This window comes from Elaeis guineensis, unplaced genomic scaffold, assembly GCF_000442705.2.
Source record: "Elaeis guineensis isolate ETL-2024a unplaced genomic scaffold, EG11 Super_Scaffold_1000061, whole genome shotgun sequence".
Lineage (NCBI taxonomy): Eukaryota > Viridiplantae > Streptophyta > Magnoliopsida > Arecales > Arecaceae > Elaeis > Elaeis guineensis.
This window is the reverse complement of record NW_027332426.1, coordinates 1,130,955-1,139,692: the sequence shown is the minus strand read 5'-3', so window position 1 is coordinate 1,139,692 and position 8,738 is coordinate 1,130,955.

The following is an 8,738-nucleotide window of genomic DNA, read 5'->3' as shown; positions in this document are numbered from 1 at the left end:
ATAAGGAAGGAGGTTGCTCAAGAGTTTGGGCGCCCTTACTTGCCATGTTTGATAAGCCTTGACTAGGTATTTGACCTAGACAAGGACTCTATCATATCTCTCTGTATAAAATGAGTTTCTTTATAAATTTTGAAGAAGATAGAGATTTGAGAGACCTTTGCCATCCAAAAATCAGAGAGAAAGACCTTTGGGTCGTGGAGATATAAAAGATGCAAGTTAGGGTGTCTAGAGAGAAAAACGTGAAGAAGAAGAGGGTCTTCTTCTAGGGTTTTTGTTTTCATATCTTTCCTCCCTCCATATTGAGTTTCCTGAGAGCGTCTCAGATTTGAAACTCCTCCTTTTACTTTTCATCTTTGGAAAGTCCAAATCAAGAAGAAAAGGCACCTGATCAACCATCAAAGAGATCAGCGCAGTACTAGCATACTGTGCGATTTCCTGAAGCAGACTTCTGATCGAGATTCGTGAGCTCGTGTGACGACTCCTAGAGGTCGGACACGTGTGCGGCTTGCAACATCATCCTTAGGCCAGATCAGCGAGGTTAGAGCATCTAACTTGCAAGGTAATAGATCTGATCTATTGTTTAATACATACATTAGATGTGGTATAGAAATATGTTGATATGATCAACATGTAGTCTATGCTATATTTATATATTTTAATTTCTGATTTAATGCTATGTAATAATCATGTAATAGGATCTTAGATCTAGGGATTCTCTAGTTTTAGAAAATAAATTTGATTTATTTTAGTCTTCCGCTGTATGATCTTGAAAAAGTTTCAAGATCTAACCCTGAAACCCTAGATCTGGTTCCCTACAATTGGTATCAGAGCCCAATTCTTTATTACATGATTATTATACATGCTTAGATTATTTCTTAGATTAGATCTAATTTATAATCTGATATTAAATCTAAAATTAAAATTTAGATCAATCACAAACTGCAAGGTTGTCCTGCTGTAAGGTTTACCCCTTACAGTGCAAAAGTTGTCCTAGTTTGTGTAGATCTATCTTTAATCATAAATTTGTTAGATATATCTAGATTAAATTTATGATTTATTAGATTTAAAAAATATTTAAATCTAAAATAAAATCTCTTTGTTAATAATTTTTGTGCAAAGAAATTGTTTAAAGTTGAAACTGTTTCAATTACATGAACCTGTTTAGATTAGATCTAAAGTAGTTTCATGTTTATTTCACTTGTATCTTGATTATGAATCAAACATGCAATATGGTTGGTAGAATCATATTGTAAAATATTTTACAAATATGAAAATTATTTTTTGAAAAGCCGAACCCAACCCTCAGCCCAAAACTTAATTAAGAATAAGAAGTTGTTTGATTAGGTTCTAAGATTGTAAATTGAAGAACCTAAGACACAAATCATAACACATTGGTTAATGGGTTAGTGGGAATTAGGTCCATTAATTGGGTTAGACCTATGGTTAGATTAAAGATGGACTTAATTAGAGAATTGACTAAATCTAATCAATTGTTGTCTTAGATTAGGTCAAGGATTTCTAGATCAATTACAATAGTTGTAGTTGGTCAAGTCCATATCTTTAACGAGAACCAAATGGACTTGATTCTTGGCTAAGCGGTCTAACACGAACTATTAGGTTGATCTAATCGAAACTAATTGAACCAGTTGGTGTCTAAGGTAAACCAGACTGGTGGTTTTAATTGGGAGCCCACTTACCTGGCCATTTCTGATGGTGTCTAAGACAAGCTTGGCAGACCCTCCCACTGATCGAACTTACCTGGCCTCTTGGTGAAATTATATTTTGATCGGATCACTTGACTATTCAAGCTGACCCATGTCAGCTAGTAAATCAGTGCGACTGATTTAGGTGCTCCTAGACCAGCCCTTTTAATGGTCTCCCTTAAGCTGACTTGGTGAAGCCAGTGGGAGGATCATGATAAGCTGGTTCATCTGACCTCATCCTCTATATTATTTAAATCCTCTAAAATTATTAGGTCTTTAAAATGACAAAGTTATGGAGATAACTGAGTCATAGCCTCCCATTAAGGTGTTTGATAATGAGTCCATTAACTCAATAATCATTGCAGACCCAAAGGCCTGGTACTTGTTGACTAATGGAATTATCACTCATCATATGATGACTTGGAAGTGTCTCTCTAATGGTGGTTAGGTGAGCCAACCAAAGTTGGGCTTAATCATTCATTGGTTAGATACACCAAGTATGATCATGTTAATGGTTGGACCTAACTGGATCCTTACAGTGGAGGCCAAAGCCTACTGATTAGGTTTCTGGGGCAAAATTAAAATTACTAGAAATTGTTTAGAAAACAATTGGTTATGAACCTACCCTTAGATGTACATGGGTTGGCCAACCAAAGTTGGGCTTGTGTGCAGTCTAAGTGGATTCTAGTACCCACTAAGGAATTAGGGTAATTCCTCGAATTGGAGGTAGAGGCTACCAATTCGAATAAAATAGTGGGAGAAACCTTTTGATTAAAGTCCAAATCTTTAGGTTTAATGAATCAATTACTAATTAGGTTATGGTTCTCCTTTGTGCAAATATGGCCACTTCCCTATCGCTCCGATCATTGTTGGACAATGATAAGTTGGTGGGACCCAACTTCGGTAGCTGGTACCAAAGTTGAAGATAGTCCTGGTGCATGAATGGATCCTATATGTGATAATGGATCCTGCACCTGAGGAGCCAGCTATCAATGCACGTGGAACAGTCAGAGACACTTACCAAAAGTGACTCAGTGACCGAACCACGATGTGTTGTATCATGCTGGCTGCTATACGCGATGAGTCCAGTCACAGATTCGAGACGGCTTAGCCAAAGGACATGCTTCAAGTGTTGGAGGATGCCTTTGGCACATCCGATGACATTGAGAGGCACAAGACTAGTTGTGCCATCTTCAACGCCAAAATGCGGGATGGTGCCTCTGTCACTGATCATGTATTGTACATGATCGAGTTGATGGAACGATTGAGCAAGCTCGGCTTTCCCTTGCATGAGCAGCTTGGGAAAGATGCAATACTAAACTCGCTGTCCAAGTCTTATCTCCCATTCCTCACTAATTATAGAATGACAAAGCCTGAAGAGAACTACCACGGGTTACTAGGGTTGCTTCAGAACTTTGAGAAGGATCACCAACTTTACAAGGAGTCAGTGAACTTAGTGGGAGGTTCATCTTCTGGTTCTCGACCTTTTAAGAAAGGGAAGAAGAATAAGAAGAAGAAAGTGAAGAAGGTGCAAGTTCAGGCTGGGACATCAGTGCAGAGCCAGACCAAAAAGATCAAGCCTGATAAGAGTCTATTCTACTGGCAAGTATCCTAGATTAGATAGTGTGTTAGATATCTACTTATGGCATTAGAGGCTAGGTCATATAAATAAGAACAGAATAAACAGGTTGACTCAAGAGGAAATCCTCGAAGTCAGTGATTGTGAATCACTTCCAACCTGTGAGTCCTGTCTTCTTGGTAAAATGACTAAGTCACCTTTTACTGAAAAAGGTGAAAGAGCTACTGAGCTCTTGGGCCTAGTACATACTGATGTATGCGGGCCCATGAGCACCAGTGCTAGAGGTGGATATTTCTACTTCATAACTTTCACGGAAGACCTATCCCGATATGGATATGTCTATCTGATGAAACATAAGTCGGATTCATTTGAAATGTTCAAATGATTCCGAAGTGAAGTAGAAAAACAAACTGGGAAGAGTATTAAAACTTTTCGATCTGATCGAGGAGGAGAATACCTTTCTAGTGAATTTCTCAGATATCTAGGAGAGAATGGGATTCTCTCCCAATGGACTCCTCCAGGAATACCACAGCATAATGGTGTGTCTGAAAGGAGGAATCGGACTTTGTTAGACATGGTCCGATCTATGATGGATTTTGCTAGCTTGCCAATATCCTTCTGGGGATATGCACTCGAATCGGCCAGTTATCTGTTAAATAGGGTTCCAAGTAAGTCTGTAATTAAGACTCCATATGAGATATGGACGGGACGTAAGCCAGTACTTTCACACCTTAGGGTCTGGGGGTGCCCGACCTATGTCAAACGATTAGTCACAGACAAACTTGGACCTAGGTCTGACAAATGCTCATTCATAGGGTACCCCAAAGAGATAAAAGGATATTTTTTCTACCATGCTGATGAACAAAAGGTGTTCATCAGCCTTAAGGCAATCTTTTTAGAAAAAGAGTTCCTTGGTGAAGGAACCGTTGCCTCTAAGGTTGAACTTGATGAAGTTCAACAGGTAGAAGGACCGACACCAATAGCTGAACCTGAGTCGGATATGATTAGATCAGATCCGGAGCCCAATATACCTGCACCATTAAGGCGATCCGGTAGAGTACCACGTCAGCCGGACAGATACTACGGTTTCTTGGTCCGGGACGGTGATCCCATCGAACTTGATGAGAATAATGAGGATCCGATCACCTATATGGATGCAATGCAGAGACCTGATTCCGAAAAATGGCTTGAAGCCATGAAATCCGAAATGGAGTCCATGAAGGTCAACGATGTATGGACATTGGTTGACCCACCTGAAGGGGTTAAACCCATTAGGTGTAAATGGGTCTTCAAAAGGAAGAGGGGCACAGACGGAAAGGTGGAGACCTATAAAGTCCGTCTGGTTGCCAAGGGGTATCGTCAACGTTATGGTATTGACTATGACGAGACATTTTCTCCTGTGGCAATGCTCAAATCCATTCAGATAATGCTTGCAATAACTGCCCATCTGGATTATGAGATCTGGCAGATGGATGTAAAGACAGCTTTCCTGAATGAAGAGCTGACTGAAGAGGTGTATATGATACAACCTGAGAGGTTTACATCCACGGATGAGTCCAAGGTGTGCAAGCATCAGAAATCCATTTATGGACTGAAGCAAGCTTCTCGGAGTTAGAACATGCATTTTGATAAGGTGATCAAAACGTATGGCTTCATTAAGAATGGAGAAGAGCCCTGCATCTATAAATAGGCAAATGGTCCAGTTGTGGTATTCCTTGTCTTGTACGTGGATGACATTCTCTTAATCGGGAATGACATCCCCGCACTACAGGGAATAAAAGTTTGGTTGTCATCACTATTTTCCATGAAGGACTTGGGTGAAGCATCCTATATCCTAGGGATGAAGATCTATAGGGATAGATCTAAAAAGATGCTTGGGTTATCCCAGTCCATGTACATAGACACTGTGCTGAAGAGGTTCAGCATGGAGAATTTCAAGAAGGGCTATCTACCGATAGGCCATGGAATTTCTCTCTCTAAGAAGGATTGTCCGACAACTCTTGAAAAGAGAGAGCATATGAGTAGAGTCCCATATGCTTCAACCGTGGGATCTATCATGTACGCCATGACATGTACAAGACCAGATGTGGCATACTCACTAGGAGTAGTGTGTAGATACCAATCTGATCCTGAAGAAAATCACTGGAAAGTGGTTAAAGCCATCCTTAAGTATTTGAGAAATACTAAGGACCAATGGTTGGTTTATGGCGAGTCAGATCTGAAACTTGTGGGGTTCACAGACTCTAGCTTTCAATCTGACCATGATGACAGCAGGAACGTGTCGGGTTATATCTTTACTCTGAATGGTGGAGCCATCTGCTGGAAGAGTTCCAAGCAACATACTGTGGCGGACTCTGTTTGTGAAGCAGAATACATCGCAGCATCGGATGCCGTGAAAGAAGCTGTGTGGCTAAGGAAATCCATCACTGAGCTTGGAGTAGCACCCTCCCTCGATGGTCCAGTCCTGCGCTACTGCGACAGCACTAGTGCCATAGCTCAGGCGAAAGAACCCAAAGCACATCAGCAGATGAAGCACATCTTGCGTCGCTTCCACCTGGTCCGACAGATCGTGGATCGAGGTGACGTCGACCTTCAGAAGATCGACGGAAAGGAGAACCTGGCCGATCCCTTCACTAAAGCCCTGGCGATAAAGGAGTTCAACAACCACAAGTTGAAGATGGGTATTAGATACTGTGCCGAGTGGCTTGAGGACAAGTGAGAGTTGTTGGGAAATATGCCCCAAAAAGCCAATCGTCAAGCTGTTGACGGTTGAGCAACCAAGTATTGTAATTAATTTGTTAATAAATAAAATATATTTGGCATCTTCATCATAAGCTTTCATCTTCTAATGAACTCCGTTGTTATGATGAAGTCCTTAGGACTATTTAAGTTCGATAAAGAGAGGATTTATCGATTAGTCCTTAAAACTGTTCACGACCAAATGATAGGCTGTTAATAAGGACGACAGCTTCTATCGAGCATAGGTCGCTGTAGGCCATATGGGTTGGTTGTCCTCTTAACCAAGGAGTGTGGAGACACTGGTATGGCATACAGGTGAGATGTAAGGGTACATCATCATTGAACGTGACCAACTCCAGAGTATTCTGCTGTCGAGAATGTCTCTGATGGGATATAGGTATAAGTGTCCCTTAGACTTGAGATCGCCTCAGTGACTTGCAAGCAACTCATTGTGCTTTGGTACTAGACTAATTGAATTTTTAATTCAGGGACGGAAGGCTTCTGGGCACAGTCAAGTACTTGCGAAGTCAGAGTGTGATCGAGATGGGATTGACCACTCCAAGAGTTGGAGAAGAATGAGTCACTATATTTCAATTTAGCAAAACCTTGGCTAGGGTAATCCATCAGATGGATTTGATATTTTGAAATACAATGTGGACAACCTGATCAGAGTTGACAGTTGAACTCTGGGGTGTCCTATGATCATTTTGGTCAAGGGGATGAATTATATGAAAACTATATCCGCATGGGTTCTAAGGATGTTGTTCTACACATTCGACCTATCCGGTCATCGGGTACCATTGCTAGATGGTCACTTCGATTGGTACAGGAATTTATTTCTGTGCTACCGACTTAGGTTCGGACCTATGAGATCACACACATTAGAGTTCATGATCCGATCAGATGGTTGATCAACGATTAAGAATCATTCTAGGGTTAAATGATCAATACGATTGACATTTAACCTAGTGCAAGTATTGCAGGAGGATCGATTAGCAATTCGATTGCTAATTAGCTTAATTTGATTAAGCCAATGGGTTGAGATTAAGTCTAATTAAATATGATTTAATTAGATTTATTTTGAGCTTGATTGGATCAAGTCCAATTGGTTTATTGGATAAGCCAAGTGCAAGAAAAAACTAATCCTAGTTCAACTAGGACTTGGGTCAATCTAATTTCTAATTTGATTAGAAAATTAAATCAGATTTAAGTCTAATTTAATCTGATTAAATTAGGTTCTTAATTGGGTTAAGACCTATTTTAATTAGGTTGATCTAATTTTGGTTTGATTTGGTTTGGGAAACCAAATTAAAACAAGTCATAAGATAGAATCCTAGTAAGACTAGGATTCCACCTTGCACCACATAAGCCTTCCCCACGCCCTCTCTCTTATTCAACGCCAATCTCCACTTATTTTGTGTGACAAAAGCCCTCTCCCAGGTCTCTCCCACATTCACAAAAGGTCTCCTCTCTTCTTTCTTACATGGAAGGTGGTTTGGATTAAATCAAAAAGGAATAAGTTTGGATTTCGAATTCTATAAGATAGAATTTTAGAAATCCAAAACTCTTTCAATTTTGCACCGAATTTATCCAAATTTTTTTTAAAATTTTTGTGGCTTTTAGGATACACATTGTGTACCCTTTGCTGGTGATCCATGCATAAAATAAGGAGGAGGTGCTCAAGAGTTGGGCGCCCCTTAACTTGCCATGTTTGGATAAGCCTTGACTAGGTATTTGACCTAGACAAGGACTCTATCATATCTCTCTGTATAAAATGAGTTTCTTTATGAAATTTTTAGAAAAGACAGAGATTTGAGAGACCTTTGAGCCATCCAAAAATCAGAGAGAAAGACCTTTGGGTCGTGGAGATATAAAAGACGCAAGTTAGGGTGTCTAGAGAGAAAAACGTGAAGAAGAAGAGGGTCTTCTTCTAGTTTTTTTGTTTTTATATCTTTCCTCCCTCCATCTTGAGTTTTCTGAGAGCGTCTCAGATCTGAAACTCCTCCTTTTACTTTCCATCTTAGGAAGAGTCCAAATCAAGAAGAAGGAGGCACCTGATCAACCATCAAAGAAGGATCAGCGCAGTACTAGCATACTGTGCTGATTTCTGAAGCAGGACTTCTGATCGAGATTCGTGGGCTCGTGTGGATGACTCCTAGAGGCCGGACGCGTGTGCGGCTTGCAACATCATCCTTAAGCCCGGATCAGCGAGGTTAGAGCATCTAACTTGCAAGATAATAGATCTGATCTATTGTTTAATACATACATTAGATGTGGTATAGAAACATGTTGATATGATCAACATGTAGTTCATGCTATATTTATATATTTTAATTTCTGATTTAATGCTATGTAATAATCATGTAATAGGATCTTAGATCTAGAGATTCTCTAGTTTTAGAAAATAAATTTTAATTTATTTTAGTCTTCCGCTGTATGATCTTGAAAAAGTTTCAAGATCTAACCCTGAAACCCTAGATCTTATTCCCAACATGGATATGTCTATCTTATGAAGATAAGTCAGAATCATTTGAAATGTTTAAATGATTTCGTGCTGAAGTAGAGAAACAAACTGAGAAGAATATTAAGATCCTTTGGTCAGACTGAGGAAATGAATACCTCACCAATAAGTTTCTAACATATCTAGAAGAGAATGGGATTCTCTCACAGTGGACCCCTCCTGGAATAGCACAACATAATGAGGTGTTGGAGAGGAG